The sequence below is a fragment of the Pleurodeles waltl genome, chromosome 7 (assembly GCF_031143425.1).
Source record: "Pleurodeles waltl isolate 20211129_DDA chromosome 7, aPleWal1.hap1.20221129, whole genome shotgun sequence".
NCBI lineage: Eukaryota > Metazoa > Chordata > Amphibia > Caudata > Salamandridae > Pleurodeles > Pleurodeles waltl.
The window spans coordinates 261,304,534-261,323,571 of NC_090446.1; positions in this window are offsets into that span (position 1 = coordinate 261,304,534).

Below are 19,038 nucleotides of genomic sequence, written 5' to 3' on the forward strand. Positions count from 1 at the left end.
GACACATTGCATACATCAACTTTTGACTTCTCCTCTCTCCTACTCCCCGATATGGTGCAATGATGACGATGAGGCGTGCCCCTGTGTACTGGCCCCTGGTCAACCTGGCTACCCTGGAAGAGAGGCTCGTCATTCAGACATGTCGTCTGAACGTCAGACCATCATGGAGCTGTGTAGCCAGTTGGAGCCTGATCTGTTGTCTGACATATGTCATTCCTATGCCTTCCTTCCCTTGGTGCAGGTGTTGTCAGAACCCCACTTCCTTGTCTCAGGGTCGTTTCAGATGACAGTGTGCTTGGCAGCAGGGATATCAAAGCCAATGTTCAGCAATGTGTTGAAGGATGTACTGTGTGCTTTGCTCAGACAACAGCCCTGCTACATCATGTTCCCTCAATGTGCGGATTTGACCACTGTTAAGGCTGTCTTCTACGATTTGGCACATATCACTCATGTGATAGGGGCCATAGATGGCACCCACATTGCCTTGGTTCCATCTACAATAAATGAACAAGTGTACAGGAACCAGAAAAACTTTTATTCCATAAATGTGCAGGTGGTGTGTTCTGCTGACCAATATATCTCACAGGATACGGCCAAGTTCCCTGGTTCTGTACATGACTCATTCATTCTGTGGGACAGCAACGTCCCACACATGATGGCACATCTACAGAGGGACCCGGCATGGCTCATGGGTATGTATCCAATAGGATGTGTGCCCCTGTCATCTCACCTCTCCTCTCCTCATCTTACCCCTCCTAAAGCAAAAGCTAAGCCCCCTCCCCCAAAATCTAAATCCAGAACTAAAGCCCCACCCCAACCCAAACCAAAAGACCCCCCTCCAAACCCAAACCTAAGGACCCCCCCCTCCAAACCCAAACCTAAGCACCCCCCTCAAATCCAAGCCCCCACCTCGGCTCAACCCTGACGTGACTGCATGCCCCATTGATTCCTCTGCAATGTGGAGGCCACTTTGCAGTCAGGAGTCAAGTTGGGTCCATGGACATTGCCAAGTGTGCCTGGGGCTCAGGCTCCATTTGGACTGGCCAGTAGTCCTATGTTGTTTTTCATTTTATTATTTATTAAGATATCTCTTCAATATATCTGCACCAGGGACTCCTTGGTGTAAAGGGTTACATACTTTCCTGGCTTTCCTTCAACATATGTGTTTCATAGGTACGATTTGTTGTGTGTGGTTTGTGTGTGAGTGTGTGTGTGTTGGTATGGGTGTTTGCATGTGTGTGTGGCAGCCGCTAGCCTTGCCGGGTGTTTGTGTTGTGTGTGCGTGTACTAATGTCCTTCCCTCCATTGTGTGTTAGGCGGGTGTACTTACGGTTGATGTCTTTGTCGCTGGTTCTGGAGTTGTATGGCCAGCAGGAGCATTGGGGAAGACTTCTACTTTGGGTTCCGTGACGGCTGAGGGTGTGTCTGGGTTCCTGAAGGTGAGTGTCCCCTTTTATGTTGTTCATTTCTGCCAGCCTTTTCATGGCGAGGCAACCGTGGTGCAAACCTTGGCGGTGTGCAACGTCGTAATATGGTCAGCGGAAACATGCTTCCCGCTGGCCTGGAAATGGATACTGCCAGTTGCGGCACCCCGCCCGCACTGGCAGCAATGGTGGTGACTTGGCTGTGTTCCAGACGGAACACCACCATAGTCATAATATGTCAGTCTGCTCCGCCGAGCCCGCGGTGGTGAGACAGCCACCTCAACCACAGTGGTTATTCAGATCGCCAAGGTCGTATTCAGGGCCTTAGTCACCCTAGGAGAAAAGTGAAAAAAATCCTCTCATACATTTAATAGAAAAAGAGTGAAAACGATAATCAAATACATTTAAAGTTACATAATTTCTACTGTTCCCATTCGGGGAATAATAAACTCCGGGCTTTAGTAAGTAGAAAATATTGAATTGTAAGTAAAATATTATGAAATCTATGTTGCCATTCCACTAAGGTCTGACATGGCAGATGCAATTGCTATCATATTCAGCCACGTGATGTAGGTAAAAGTGATCTATGACGCACCCTAAAACAAATCTCACACTTTTTCTATTCAGTTCTGTGGATTATAAGTAAAAACAGTCCAAAACCTCTGGAAATAGACTGATCTATGTTTAATTTATTTATTTATTTACATTTCTGGCGGCAATAAAAAAAAACTATTGGGAAAACATGGGAATTCTCAATTTAAGGCCTATTTGATCATACAAACCACGCTCCGTATTTATTTGTTTCCAACTTTCCTGATTGTTCATACAATGTTTATTGAAATATGTGGTCAGTGCTCCACTCACAAATATATTTCCTGAGTCCTAATTGTGTACCTTTATGTTCAGATGTCTGCACTCTCACAATTGTGAGCATCTCTGTTGTTTGAATGAAGGGTGTCTGCCGTCCTGAGTCTTGCCTCAAGCCTGTTTTGTGCTTGGCACATCTAGTTATAGTGGTAACAGAATATCCTCCAATAGGTTACGGAGTAACAACAGATGAGCTGCTTCTCCACACATACTCGTTATGCAGGTGTCCTGCTGCACATCCCAGCTTCATGTCACCTGAGTTGGGGATACAATAGCTAGCAACTCCAAGAGGCCCTAAATAGTACATACTCCCTCCAGTCCTTGAGTAGAAGTATTTTCTAGGATGGAGCCTTTCCAGGATGTTTGTGATGCGTCATCTATTAGTAGCACACGAGTCTAGTAAAGTGAACACTTTTGAATAGGTTTGTTTTTTTAGTAGTGTATGTCTAGATTCCCAATAATTTACATTTTGGAAGAATGTCCCTCACCCACATCTGATGGCATGCTTTATCGCTGGGCTCGCAAGCTTGACATTCTGACGAAATGAGCTCGGCCACTCTAATGGGAGCACTACATATTTTGTTTGCTGTCTTTGTGCTGGATCTAGAGTGTTTTATTAAGTAAAATTGCATTTGGAAAAAATCATGTATTGCAATTTAATTTTCTCCAGACTAGATTAAAAGTTGTACCCCGTAATGGAAGCATGTGTGAGGGTTATTAAACCACTACATAAAAGAGTTCACCTGTGACTATACTGTTGGTCTGGTAATTATTGATAAGAGAGGATGTATTTGTTTTGTGTTGAAAGGCTGCACAGAAGTGGGGCTTAAAATCAGGTAATTTTAAGCCCCCACCCGATTGTATGAGAATTTAAAAAAACAAATAGCTCACCAGGCCCTCTTATAGCCCCATATGAGGCTGCCAATAGCACATTTTAGGCACTTAAAGACGAGGGCCTCATTATGACCCTGGCGGCTGGCAGTAAGCTGGCAGTAACACCGCCAACAAGCTGGCAGTGTTCCACCAGCTATTATGACCGTGGCACAATAGCCACGGCCATACCGCCGGCCCCTCCACTATACCACCAGGCTTTCACCTGGCAGTCATGAGTCCCCGACCGCCAGCCTGGCCTCGGCGGTAAACACCGCCATGGAAATGCTGGCGGTAAGGGGGACTTAGGGTGCCCCTGGTGGCCCCTGCACTGCCCATGCACTTGGCATGGGCAGAGCAGGGGGCCCCAGGCATAGCCTGTCACGCATTTCACTGCCCGGATTTCAGGAAGTGAAATGTGCGCATCAGCATTGCTGCCGGCTCTATTACGAGCTGGCAGCAATGTTGATGTGACTTTTCTGTCTGGGCCAGCTGAAAAGTCATAACAGGGAGCCAGGCCTGAATCTGGACCCAAAGTGGTATTGCTCAGAAAAGGTATAAAATTTCGGTAAAACAATCATTTTTATGATGTTGCAGCAACCTAGTATATTGATTGGGAGTCAATTCCAATAGCGCATCTTGGTGATGACTGATTACAAGTGAGGTTCATAACTCAATTGAAAAATATGATATACTTTGCTGCCAAGCCTAACTCCTAAGGAGGTAGCAGTTGAAACTGTCCCCAGGATTATACTCTCTTGCTGAAAATTAGTATAAGAAGCAGTTTAGTTACATTTAGTTTCTACCTGGAAAGAGTTTCGAACCTAGTGGCCTCATCTGAAACATAGCCAATGATTGCGTGTGGATTTGGTGTAAAGATTGCCATGTCATCAGCATAGGCTGTAATTTTAATCTCAAAACCATTGGATATCACTGTCTGGATGATTTGGTTGACTATCAGGGATTTTAAATAAGGCTCAACATAAAGTGTGAACAGAAGTGGAGTGAGTGGGCATTCTTGTCTGGTGCTTCTGAAAATCCTGTATTGTGGCGAACTAGTTCCCCTCACAGACTAATTTAGCCATAGAATTTTTATAGAAAGGCTGTACACACGTAATACATTTTCGGTCAATACCGAGAACTCAAAGGCCTTCTTTGTGTCTAACAAAATCATGCCATCCCTTCTACCCCTTTGTTCCACAATGTTGAATATGGCAACTGCCACGATTATATGACTGGTAGTATCTGGACTGTGCACAAAGCAGTTCTGTCGCAGTGAAACCAGATGCTGGACTGAAGGGGCCAGCCAGGGGGATAATATTTTTGCGAAAAACTTAGAATCAGAATTAATCAGGGAGATGGGCTGGTAAGAGCCTCTTTCCTTTGGTAGCTTAACTTTCTTTAGAAAGACAATGATATCAGGAAGGTTCCCAAAGGCCAAAATCTCTCCGCCTTTATCGATATGGTCCGCCAGGTGCACACATTCTGGGAGAAGAATTTTGATTAATACTTTATAGAATTCAAGCTGGATGGTATCTTCCCAGACAGCAAAGCTCCAATCATTACCTCGACTTCTGACACCAATATACGTTCCTGAAAAGTCGAGGTCTGGTATTCGTCCAGATGAGGTAGACAGCCCCTCTGTAGATATTCCAAAAGACCAGATTGACTGAGGCTGGCTGTACATTTCCTTATAAAAGGTGGTAACCTGCTCAGCGATGGCTTGAAGGCTAGAGTTAATTATGCTGTCATTGTCTTTAATGCTTTGTATTACAGTCCTAGATTTTCTCTCTGAAGTCTGATGGGCTAATATTTGACCAACATTCTCCCCATACTCATATTGGAGTGTTTATATGGTGTCCCATACAACATGCAGAGAGGCTGTTCCAGAGTTCAAATGTAAACAACTCACTCAGTTGCCCAGAGAAATAGGTTCAATAGGCACGGTTGGAGATTATATTTTGAGGAAACATAATCTGGCACCACTCAATGTGACTGCTATTTAATGTAAATGTGAGCAAAATGATCTGAAGTGATCTTGGGTCAGAATTCCATTTCATTGCCTTGAATTAGCCATGACCGAACAAAAAAAATATAAATTCTGCAATACTGCTTGTGAGGAGAGGAATACAAAGTGTACCTTGGACTAAGAAGATGAGAAGCCCTCCAAACATCAGTTAAACCTTGCACTCGGGCAATTTATATAATAGATGCCCTTGTTTTGAACATGTGGAGGTGAGCAGAGTGATCAGTGGTGCCAATCCCAAATTCATACACTTAAAATCACCTATTATTATTAGAATCCCTGTCCAATCTAGCAGTTCAAAGCCGAACCAATAAAATATCCCTGGCTCATCTATGTTTGGACAGTATATTGTGCAGATAACATATTTCTTACTAACTGTGACAAGCTGGACAATTACCCACCTCCCCCTGGGATGAGAAACAGTTTGAAGAACCTTATACTCATCATGCCTTGCACAGAGTATAGCGACCCCTCAAATAGATACAGACTGGCTAGTGCCTATAATAATATATTAGCTAAGATACTTCAGCAACGAGCGGTCCTTATACACCAGGTGAGTCTTAGTTAAACACAACAAATGTGGCTTGTTTCATGCTATCTCCTCCCTCACTGATTGCCACTTAAGAGGACGATCAAGGCTGGCAACATTCCAACACATTAGCTTAAGCTTAGACATTGTAACAACAATTAATGCCAATTCTGTCTATCCTGTATCTCAAACAATGACAGGTCACATGACTACCCATTCAAATATAACTTTGAATTAGAGCAAAACCCCCACCCCAAGCACCCCCTCTGCCCGTATCTATCATCCCAAACCTACTCTGTCAGCTGGTAGGACAGCACGCACACTCATGAGATCCCTACCCTTGTGCCCCACCACCAGACCCCTCCACCTGCAAGGCAAACAATAGGATACAAGCCTGAAAAATGTGTGACTTGCTTTAGTTAAATTGCGGTTTAGTGGAAGACAGTGTGCATGTTGGATTTGAGAATCCATGTCCCTGTCTGCTAGCCTGGGGAAGGTTCTCATGAACAGCTTTACGATAAATTGCCAAGGGTCATTCCTTTATTTTCTTTCGGGGATGCTGGAAACCCTTATGTGATAGTGGCGTTGGCAATTTTCCAGGTCTTCTATTTTGGATTGCACCAGAGCTAATTGACTCTCATGATCTCTAATTGTCCTCGCTGAGTCTGTTCCATCCTCCTCAGTGCCTTCAACCCACTGCTGAAGCTCGGCAAACTCTGTGGAGAGTGCTGTAGCCTTCCAGGTCACCTCAGCCACATACTGTTGTAGCTGCTGATTATCAGCCCTAACTTGAGCATATTGTTGCTGTGTTTCCGACCTTTGGTCCTCAATTAACTGTATGATCATAGATAGTGATGGCTCAGGCTTTGGAAAGGTAGCTGGAAGAGCAGGTGTGAAGTAAGCAGGGGGAGTATCGCTAAGGGTACCAGTTGTTTTTTCCCTAGCAGGGGAAGCATCAAGATGAAGGTGAGTGTCAGTATGACATGTTTCATCAGGGGACAGCCCAGACCATAGATCGGCCCCTCTGAGAGAGCTTGGTTGAGCCTGTAGCATGGTGTGAATGAGTTACCACCGAGGCCCACTGTCTTGTTATTCTGATTCTCAAGTAAAGTTTCTTGGAAGCCAGTAAAATGGCTGATGGGGTTCCAGTTGATCTTCTGGGATGCTGTGGCCTTTCTTTCTCCCTTGGAGGTAACCCATTGCTGAAGTGGACTACCTTTAGGGGTTTGGCTCTGGGGCAGTCTGATTCCCATGCCTGGAGCTTCCTAGGGTATCTAGCACTTTTTTGCCTTTATTGCAATCTGTTTGAACCAGCTTCTTTCCCTGTGGCTCCTCAGCATGGGTAGACGCAGTGCAAGCCTTCCCATTGCCCCTCCAACAATGTTGATTTGAGAAAATGCAGCAGCTCAGTGGCGATTACTGTCAAAGGTAACTACTTCAAGGCTATCACAGAAGGCCACTGATTGGTGTAGTGATTTTGGAGAGAGGGTGGCAGCTGCTGTCGATAATGAGCTCTCTATCTCAGTGGCCCCCTCAATGTCAGAAAGCTCACGCTCAGCACATTGTATCATATCACCAGCATAAAAAGCATGGGGTTGGAATGAAAGTCAGTTAAAGTAGAAGGGTTACTTTGTTGGCCAGCACATGTAGGGGTGTCTGGGTTGCCAGGTGTCACACAGAGAGAAGAGGCCAGTAGGGGAGTTGAGACCAGTTTCCCTGATCCTACCACATCCATCAATAATTCAGCTGTCGGTGAAACTGAACCGGTGGTTAATCCATCCCCCAAAAGTTCATGCAATACACTAGTCGCTGATTCAGACTGCAGCAGTTTAAAGATCGGTCAGCCGACTTCAACGGAAGAACTCCTCTCCACTGTAGCTTGAGAGCTGACTGTAGGACGCTGAGCCACAGCTGAACGTATAGAGTGAGCCCCTCACACTCCATGGGGCACGTTTGTCTTAGAGCTGCAGTTCCCAACCTCGGGTCCACGGTCCCCAAGGGGTCTGTGACACATTCACAGGGGGTCTGCAGGAAGGCCCTTCTCCAGCTGGGCTCTCTGACAAAAAAGTGTGTTTTTTATATTTATTACTTCCTTTGTGCAGCAGCTTTAAAAGCACTGCAAAGCCATGGTTCCAGAAAAAATAAAAATGCCAAGATAACTCTGATGATCGATGTACCTACTGGAGAGACATGACAGTTTTGTCTAGTGGCAGTTTTGACTCATCTAAGGTAGCACAGATAATTAATATGCCTGCTGCAAAGAACCTGTATCATGCAAGAAACAGTATTTTATTGCATAGCACAGTGGGTTACTGCTTTTTGTTACAGAGATTATTTTATTACTAAGCAGTTCATAAATTACAATCTTAATTTAGCACAGTGACCTTTAAACTGCCATCAAAGCGCTATATGCAAACTGCATGTCACAAATTAAAAATGTGTGTTTTTCTCCCCAGTCTTTCATTTTCCTTATGCTGCTAAAAAAGGTTTGCTTGTGCAGAAATACATTCTTACTATTGAAATCAATGATAACCACTGTGTTATGTTCTGAATCCTGAGTTTTTGCTTCTCCAGACCAAGCACTGTTAGAAAATGCCTATCAGTGCGGTTGACATGTGAATCCTACACCTTGTAGTCCCTGTAAAGTGCTCCAACACCTTACAGTGGTAAGAGAGGTGCTATAAAACAAATGAATTACATGTGGCAGAGAAGTTATGTAGAGAATAGAGGCCTTTGTGGTTTTAATTTCTTTCCCCACCACATATTTATGTGAAAAAGTTTTCTCAGTACCAAAAAATTAAAAGAGGAATCACTGGGAAATGTAGAATCTGACCTGAAGATTGAGCTTTCCTAAATAAAACAAAACATTGAAAAGCAAGTTACCGAGCTGCAACAGCAACCTTCCAATCACAAATTCTCTATTTTTGCACATTTTTTCAATATAATATGTTTATATTGTGAGTAAATTGAGTATTTGGTGGGTACTTGTTTGTGTATTTTTGTGAATTACTATTTTAACGTTTGAAATTTAAATTGTACAAATTGCTTGGGGGTCTCCGGCTTACTGTAATGATTCAGTGGGTCCCTCAGGAGTCAAAAGGTTGGGGACCACTGTCTTAAAGGGTACCATTGTGGTCAGAGTGCTCAAGGTTATAATCCAAAAAAGACAAATACGCCAAGGGATGACAAGGCTATCCAAAAGCCCCGGGAGAAAAACAGTCACATCAGGTACAGTCTTCAATCAAAAGCTTGGAGCTGTGAAGAGCCAAACAACGGGCAGAAGTAGGCGAGGAAGGGCACAGAGGAGAGAACACTCACGGCGGCATCATCCTGCCATCTTTCTTTTCCCCCAGGGAGGATGTATTTGTAAACTTTTTTTTTTCTCCCTCTCTCTTCTTATGTGAATGTGCCATATATTAGCATTTCAATCTTCCTTGTAGCCTTAATTTACATATTTTGTATATTGCATACATTGGATATTACCAGATAGTCTTACTTTTTTATGTTATTGGTTGATAAATTTTTTGTTGGTCATTTTATTGTAAGCTATAACATGACTGAAAATGAAGTGCTCTCTCACCCTCTAGGTCTGGCCTGTGCTTTAGGAACCTGCAAAACAAATATCAGTATAATCGATCAGTACCTCAGTCAGTGTCAATAGGATAACAAGTCTGTGTCCACAGCTGCAGCAGTGGATCAAATTCCTTAGCCTGGGTTATTCCCACTTCCCTTCTGTTTGATTTGTATATATTGTCTGTGTCTGGAAATTCTGGCATGATCTGTGAGAAGTTTGGAAAATATTGTAAATTAACAAGAACATAAAAAATATAAAAAATAACCAAATCCCCAGGAAAAGAAAAATCTATGCTGTCCACCTAAAACGTCTGGAAGGAGGTTTAGACTGTCCCTAGCTATCAACAAATGAACTTTCGATGAGTGCAGTTTGTGGATGAGTTTACCACTGTCAAACCATTTCTATAAGATGGAGAGGACATGATTAATGGATCTAAATTTCTAAGATGCCTGTTGGACCTGGCATCATTGGCGTCGTTTCTCCTAAACGTTTTGCCTTTTGACCTGTTTGCTGACTTTTTTCTGGCTTTAGGAATCTCAGCACTTTTCCATTGCTAACCAGTGCTAAAGTGCATGTGCTCTTTCCTTAATTAGCTTATCCACAAATGGCATGTTTAATTTACTTATAAATCTCTTGTAAAGTGCACTACATGTGCCCAGGCCCTGTAAACAAAATGCTACTGGCGGGCCTGCGGCACTGATTGTGCCAGCCATTTCAGTTGCCCTTTTAACATGACTCAGACCTTCAACTGTAGAGACTGTGTGTGCAACTTTAAACTGTCATGTCGACCTTGCAAGTTAACCTTCTTGTCAGGTCTAAACCTGCCTCTTTAATGCATACCAGACATCCCCAAGGTAGGCCCTAAACAGCCCCAGGAGCAGGGTGCAGTGTATTTAAAAAGTTGGACATGTATTTCTAAGTTTTGCATGTCCAGTTAGTAAAAAACTCTTAAATTCGTTTTCCCTACTGAAAGGCCTGTTTCACCCTTAGTTTAGCATTAGGATTACCTTTTTACCTTTTAGAAGTGTAATTTCCAATTAGGAAGAGATGGGACCCACAAATTAGTTGTCTCTGGAATCACAAGCTTTTTTTTTGGTCTTAAACAGCGCTATTTGCAGAATCAGGCCATTTGCAACCAAAAAAATGAAAGGGAAACTTTTCAATTCTTTTTTTTTAATTCATTTTTAAAAAAATGCTTTATTTAAAAAGCAGTCACAGACATGGTGGTTTGAAGACCCCAGCATGCCACATTTCCTCCGAGTGCAGCCGTTCCCAAATGGGAAATGCATATTAATGAGGCAGGTCCCTTGCAACCCACTGGTGAATCGCAAACAGTATCTGAGACAGTGTTGTACATCAGGTTTTGTGACACATGAATTGGGAGTCACTAAATATCACAATTTGCGAATTGTAAAAACCTGACGTTTGTACATGTAGCCCCTGGTGCCTTCTGCATGTCTCTGAATACACGTCTGGGTGTGTGAGAGCTAAGCTTTGCGCATTCCCTCTAGACAGCCACACACAACCGGAACTTAGGTGTGCCTGATGGGCCATCCTCATTGTGATGGGCCATTAACATCCTAAAAAGTCATCATGGAGAGGATGGGAGGGAGGAGCTGACACTTGCACCTGAATGGACTGTGCCCGACCCCACACAAAGAGCTTCACAACCCCCTGTAGTGAGTCTGGAGCCAGGGTAGGAAGGGCAGGGACTTTGTAAACTTCTAATGCCTCTCTTTGAAGTCTGCCCCACTTTAAAGACACCACTGTGTATGAGAAACTGGACTTCTGACCGCACCAAATCAGTACACTTCTGGATCTGAGGACATTCTGCCAGGAAGAAGAACTGCTGCTATGCTGCTGAAAGGACTGTCACTCAGCTGGACTCTGCCAGACTTTGCTGGACTCCTGCATTGCTGTGCCTATCCTGCTGACTGCTGCCCTCCTTACCTGAGAAGAAGAAGGACTAGACCTGCATCTCTACACCCCAAGAACCAAAGTGACTCCAAGGGCTTGATGGCTTGCCTCCTGTTCTGAAATTTCTGGGACATCCAAGACTTCACTCAACCCTACTACAGCCTGTAGCCTCTGCCATCTTTGAGTCCTACCCTGCCAAGTGCAAGTGGTGTCAATCCAGTCCTTGGCCTTTGGAAATGGCCTCTTCATCTGTTTTCCAAGGAGCCATTATTGCTCTGGTCAGAACTGACGCATCTTCCATGAACACAGATGCATTGCCAACAACGCTGAGGACAAACACTTTGTATCGCCAGCTGCACAGCTCAACGATGATGCATCCCTGACTTCATATATTAGAACCAACATATTACCTTTGCATTATCCGCTCTGCTCCTCACATTGGATCTTCGATGATGATGCAACCGTCCACACAAGGTCCTTTTTCAACTGAACAAGGTTATACCCTTTAGCTGACTCATGCTCCATTGCTGCTGGCCTGAACCTTTGGATTTTTGGATTTACATTTGTCTAGCATGACCAGATAGCCCCGGTTGGCACATTAATCTTCTGAGCACTACATTTGCAGATATTCTTTAAAAAAATCATACATCAACATCTAGTTATTGGATCTTTGCAGTTTTGGTTTTGTTTCATTCATTGACTTAAACTAAATTTTTCTAACCTGGTGTGGATTATTTTTATTTGGTGTTTTCACTGTTTTACATTAAATGTTGCACAAATACTTTACACATAGCCTCCTAGGTTAAGCCTGCCTGTTCTGTGCCAAGCTACCAAGGGGTAAGTACAGGTTAATCTATGGTGTATACCTGATTTACCCTGACTAGGTTTGTGGTCCCTACTTGGGCAGGGTGCATACTTCTGCCAACTAGAGACCCAATTTCTAACAGTGGCCATTATTTTCAAGAATGTCCTGCTGGATAAACAGGAGGAAACCAATATTTCTGAGATGGGGAAAGCATGATCCTCAGTTCTTCTTTTCTGAAATATGTGTCCATGATTGTTTAAAATGTAACCTTGTTCACCACCATCAAGGTGTAGTAGACTGTTTAAATGTTCTTCCTCTACACTACATATCTAGGTATATTGTTCAAAGCTAAATCATATTATGCTTTATTTGATTTCAAAACTAAAAATGACATTCCTTCCATATACAAAATAATTTGAAAATAGAACACATTGCATTAGACTGAATTACTTTTTTAAACCTTCATGTGTTTCAACACTAGAGAAGCTAAACATATTTAAATATGCATGAGAGAAAAAATATAATTTCGCTCTTTTGGATCTCTAATGCAATACACCTCTAATAAACATACAAATTAGCTTTTCCCTAATTGTCATAGGAAAATATTGTCTTCTTTCAATGCAGATGTAAACTGAGCAAAATGAATATTCTATTTAATAAATGAGAATGCATTAAACATAAATGAAATACATTACTTGCGTTTTTTCCTTTAAGCTTTAACTGGGGATGTGCTGAACACGCACGTTTTTTTATTTGCATTAATAATAATAAGAAATGCCGGATAGTGATACCTCAGCACAATTCTAATTTAATGAGAAACAATAAAATAGTTTTCCAAAGGGGCCTATTTAGTTCTAGAATGGGTGATATTAAAGTTTCAAGATTTATTTTACTTTGGTTAAGGTCTGCTGATATGACTTTTCTAACTACGATCTCTCTGATGACTACATCTTCCATTCTATAATTTGCTCACCTAGTTAGAGTTCCTTTAATTGTCATCCAAAGGGGTGCGGGGTTGTAGCATTTTACCAGATTAGTTTATAGCTACTATTGATCCAACCAACGGCCTTTTATAGAATTAGATCAGTGACTGTCATTGTTAAAGGAAAGAGTAAGAGGTTAAGCTTGCTTAAAACAAATCTAGGACTAACTAGTACAGCTCTATATAACACAATAGGACCGATTAAAAAATATATTTTTTCAGACATAATTCTGACTCATGACTGTAATAAATTGTAATTTATACATGCATAAATTGTACTTTACTTTCAAGGGTATAAGGTTGAATGTGTGCACACATGCATTTGCAAATGGATTTACAAATAAACGCTTTCACAAGGGTTGGCAGATAAATGGTCAAAGACATACAATGCACTATTTTTGAATATCCACAGTATTGTAGGTTTTTGCTGATTCACTTAGGGCCTGATTCATAATGCTAAACTTACACTTGTGTATAAGTTTACCATTGTTTGCTATTCACAAAAGGATTTTAGGAGTAGCACCCTTACGACTGCAGAGTCTCCGAACATAAAAAGAGAGTTCAGTTCTAACTTTCTATGTGTTAAGACCTGCTGTTTGGCTTAGAAAGATGGGGTTGAAAGATCTGGACTCAGGATAAAATCGTCCAGTTTCCTCTCTATGGGCAAGACGTACAAAATTAATGGTCTGAATTGCTATTTGGGGCTGTTCAGAAATGGAAAATGGGCTTTTCTGATGTACAAATCCTTTAAGGAATGTCTTATTGTGATTTCTACCCAGTAGAAATCGCAAATTGCGATCTCCTGAAGGGGAAATTGTAAATAGGGATAACCTATTTGCAATTCCTATTCAGATATACAAAGTATTTCCTAAATGTGAATTGGGCATTTAGGAAATGCAATTACCACTGACATCAAGTGGATGGGGGTGCAATTTTTTAAAAGCGCCCCAAAATTCTTTTTTTAAATGCAATACAGCACACACACGCCCGTGGGCATATGTGTGCTTTGCATGTGCACCACTATTTTGTGGTGCACCAAGGGGGGATTTCGCCCCTAGCCATCCCTGGCTAAGCATTACCCAAATAGCAATTTCATAATAGGAAATTGTAATTTGGAAAATGCAAAACTGCTCGTTAGCTAAAATAGCATGGGATTTCATATTTCTGATTTCCTAATAGCGATTCCTAGTATGTCAGAATCGCTATTAGGAAATAGGGGCCAGATGTACAAAAAAAGCAATTTGCGACTTGCAAATTGCGAGTCCCTGCGACTCACAATTTGCAAGTCGCAAATTGCTATGCAGTACGGTGTCTCAGACACCGACTGCAACTCGCAATGGGGTCGCAATGACCCACCTCATGAATATTCATGATGTGGGTCGCAAATTGCGGCCCCATTGCGAGTATAGGCACTCGCTAACATGGAGGCCTGCTGACGTCAGCAGGCCTCCATGTTAGCGACCTGCCTTTTAAATAAAGCATTTTTTATTTTTTTTTAAGTGCAGCCCGTTTTCCTCACAGGAAAACAAGCTGCATTTCAAAAAAATCCGAAACCTTTAGTTTCGGATTTTTCAGGGCAGGGAGTGGTCCCTTGGACCACTCCCTGCCCTGAAAAATTAATATGGGGTCCAGTCACAAAGGGGAAGGGGTCCCATGGGGACCCCTTCCCGTTTGCGAGTGGGTTACCATCCACTTCAAGTGGATGGTAACTGCGACTCCATTTGCGACCGCGTACGCGGTCGCAAATGAAGTTGCATACCACTCCGACTCGCAAATAGGAAGGGAACACCCCTTCCTATTTGCGAGTCGCAAATGCATATTGCGAGTCGGTAACGACTCGCAATATGCATTTGTGCATTGCAAACCCACGTTTGCGAGTCGCAAACGGCGATTTTCGCCGTTTGCGACTCTCAAAAGGGTTGCTACATCTGGCCCTAGGTATCTTTGTACATAGCATTTTGCATTTCCTAAATAGTAATTTCTACGAAGTCGCTATTTAGGAGATACAAAACTGCATTTTAGTACATCTGGCCCAATGTTCCAAGCCTGGTAATGAAGGTAAGATAATCATCAAGACCTCTGGGAGCAATTGAAGTATGCACACACAAGCTTCACTACAGCATGGTTGGGTTAGGTATGAAAGAAGCATATTCTTTATATTGGCAGGTCTTCAAGTGTCGTAGGACTCTTGTCATGCGGAAAATACTGCTGGTTTTGGGCAGCAGCACCACTGTGTGTAGGGGACTGAGCAAATCCAACACTGTTGGTAGCTGTTGGCGTAACCCTTTCAGCTAGCTAGCAGCACCTCACCCAAATCTAGAAGTAATGGTGATTTGTGGCAACCTGATGCATGACACTGTGTGACTCCTCAGGGAAGTTGTGGTTGGAAGATCATGTCCCTTTTTTTGTTAGCACAAGTCTAACATACACATAGGCAGACAAGGAGATGTGGGGTTTTCAATGCATTTATGGAAAAGACTGCAATCTATGATAGAATATATGAGCTGCAATTATTAGGAAGATGAAACATAGCACAATCAGGATTGTTACCAAGAATGAAATGAAAATAAACAACCCCAGCATATTGGGCTAAACATGCACACTTCCAAGCATCAAGGCAAGAGCCTGACGTTTGCCACGTCTTAGCGTAATTTTTTGACGTAAAAGCGGCACAAATTTTCAAAATATAATTGTATTTTGTACGTTTGTAGCGCTTTTGTGTCAAAAAATTATGCTAAAGCAGCACAAACTTTTCATAAATCAGGATCTTTGTTCATGGAAGAACACCCACCCCCATACCTGAAAAGCAGGTGTCTGCCCGCTGTCTCCTCGGTTGGCTGTAGGGAGATGGCAGAGGTTAGCAGCATTGCATTGAAATGGCATGCAGCATAGGATAGATCCTTTGGCCGGAAGGACCGCTCTAACAGTTCTTTGGCCTGTGAGATGTTTTTATATTAAAATGTGTTGGTTTTCTGAGAAACAGGCCTGAGGTGATAATGTGTCTAAGCCCCTCATTCTAATTCTGGCGGGCGGCGGAGGCCGCCCGCCAGAATTCAGCCCTCCATAATACCGCTCCGCGGTCAAAAGACCGCGGAGGGTATTATGAGTTTTTCCCTGGGCTGGCGGGCGGTCTCCAAAAGACCACCCGCCAGCCCAGGGAAAAACTCCCTTCCCACGAGGATGCCGGCTCGTAATCGAGCCGGCGGAGTGGGAAGGTGCGACGGGTGCTGTTGCACCCGTCGCGTATTTCACTGCCTGCCAAGCAGACAGTGAAATACTTGTAGGGGCCCTCTTACGGGGGCCCCTGCAGTGCCCATGCCATTGGCATGGGCACTGCAGGGGCCCCCAGGGGCCCCGCGACTCCCCCTCCCGCCATCCGGTTCCCGGCGGGAGAACCGCCAGGAACTGGATGGCGGGAGGGGGAGTCGGAATCCCCAAGCCGGCGCAGCTTGGAGGATTCCTGGGGGCAGTGGAAAACCGGCGGGAGACCGCCGGTTTTCCCGTTCTGACCGCGGCCAAAGCGCCGCGGTCAGAATGACCAAGGGAGCACCGCCGGCCTGTCGGCGGTGCTCCCGCCCCCGTTGGCCCTGGCGGATTGTATCCGCCAGGGTCAGAATGAGGGCCTAAGTGTCTAAGTGTCAGGGTGTCGGTGCACGTTTGTGGTGACACTACTAGATATATTATCATGAACAGCCCTGATCAGCCTTGGGCAGAGGTACACATTGAAATGTTGTGCAAGGAGAGCAATAACAGCACTTTCGCAGAATAGAAGCTGATTAGAGAAAATAAAACCTCCCAGCTAAAAGCCAGTTATGCTAAAATGGGCACAGGCTAACATATGTGTGCCCAAGCAAGGTGCTCAAATTAAACCACAACATACGCATCTGGCTAATGGAGGACCTAATGTTCTGGAGCTCCCCTTACGTTCTCTTCAGTAAGCTGGGCTTTTTACCTTACTGACAGACACTTTTTCTGAGCAATTGAATCCAATGTTGACACACAGCAGTCTCTCCATTCACTGTTGGGGGGGAGCAAGAGTTCTGCTTGAGTCATAACACCAGAATTGGTGTCAGCCAGGAAAACGATAGAGTGCTCTGCTTGTGTCGCAGATTTTTTCTAAAACCATTGGTGAAATGCTCCCCCTTGAATAATGGAACAAAATGGAACAAGGTACTGGTCAAGGAGACAAAATATTATGGTCAGTCCCGATCAAATGGGTCATCTGCTGCCTTTGAATATTTTGGGGGGGGGGCTCCAATAACAGAACAAATGATCACTGTGTGAACAAGGCCTGCAGGGAACATGTTTAGCTGTAGCTTCTTTTGGGCAGGTTTGCACTAGCCATAGTAGAATGTGAGGATGCCTCAGACAAGGGGTAGGTTCCTCATGGTGCACACTCTGCAGAAATAGTACCATGGGCTGGTGCAACTTTGGCAGAATCACTGAAACTACTTTAAACATTAAAGAGGTAACCTCCCTCTACACTTCAAGAACTGGTCCGAGAGGACAACAACCTATGTGTGCAAGCTGTCATTTTATTAGGGACCTGGGCAATATTTGCACAAAGCTAGCCACCATTTTCAAATCTATACACAATTGAGGATCCAATGAACTCCCTACTGCATTCAGTTACACAGATATCACACTCTCCCACAAACATATGCAGACATGTATAGTCAACCTGCATACATCTCCAAAACATTATGGAGATGAAAGCCTTTGTTAAAGGAGACTAAATAGATATTTTAAATACAGTGAAGTTAAGTAAGCTTTTATTCTTAGTGACACGGGTAAAAGACCTCTCCACTTACTTATATTTAATCTTCCACCATGGTCGGTCTCTCATGGTCCTAACACAGCTACTCAAAACAGAGTGTTCTTAGGATGCTTTCTTGACATCAGTGCTTAGGTCAGGACGCTAGCATCGGAGAGAATTTAGTGAGTTCAGATTTCTTTTGAGCTTTGAGCTCTCTGAGGGAGAAACAACAGAAACAGCATAAAAAAAACACAAAGCAGTGCTGCCCTCCTCCCCAAAGGTATACTGAAGAATGAATAACTTACATCAGGCAGTACATGAATAGAATGTGTAGTTAACTACTGTAATTCATTAAGGGGCTATTAATGAGAGGGTTTGCTTCGCTCTTGCACCATGCCATGTGGTGCATGCAAAAAAACAACCCCAAAATGCAATTTATCAAGCCACACAAGGCCACATTGCGTGGCTAGATAAATCCAGAGTAAGGCAACACAACGAAAATAATTTCATTGTGGTATTCTGCCCCAGGAAGGCATTCCATGGTTGTTGCGTAGGTGTTCCCACTCAACACCCTCAGAAGTTGACACAATCACAGATTTACCAAAAGTGGTAGACCTGGGAATGTGCCAAAATGTGGTGCCTTCCTAGGTGAAGCGTAATGAGGAGAAATATCTTTATTTCTCCTTGTTGCTTCCTCTTTGAATGTGCTCTGCATTCTGCAGCACACATAGAAAGAGGAAAATGCCTCAGGGGACTGTTTTTGTGCAGGAAGCTGACCCTCCCCGCACAAAAACAATCCTTTTACAATGCAGGTACCCCTAGCATGATGGTGCAAGGGTGCCTCCACTGGAGCCAAAACAGCACCCGTGCAGGGACAAGTGCAGAAATGTGCCATATTCTTTTAAATACAGCTCATTCCTGCCCTTTCCATGTCACACAATGCTGCACATCAAGGTGACTTGCTGCACTGTATTGCATGACTTTGTCATAAATATGCCCCTTAGTACTTACAAGATGTTTGAAAACAGAGGTATAATACAGTGCACCAATTCATGCTGTATTTTCAAGATCTGTGCAGAAGGGGACGGCAGAGATGAAAAAAATATTATATTGAAGGAAATAATTTTGAGAAAAATAATTATTGTATTGATTCTGAGACTTCTAAAATAATGGAATTATATGACATTCAAAATGAGTGAGTTAAATATTTGCCACTGGCAAATCTTGTGGTGAGGGAAGTCCCGAATTTGAATCCTGGGAAGACCAAGTTATTGTTTCCTATTTCTGA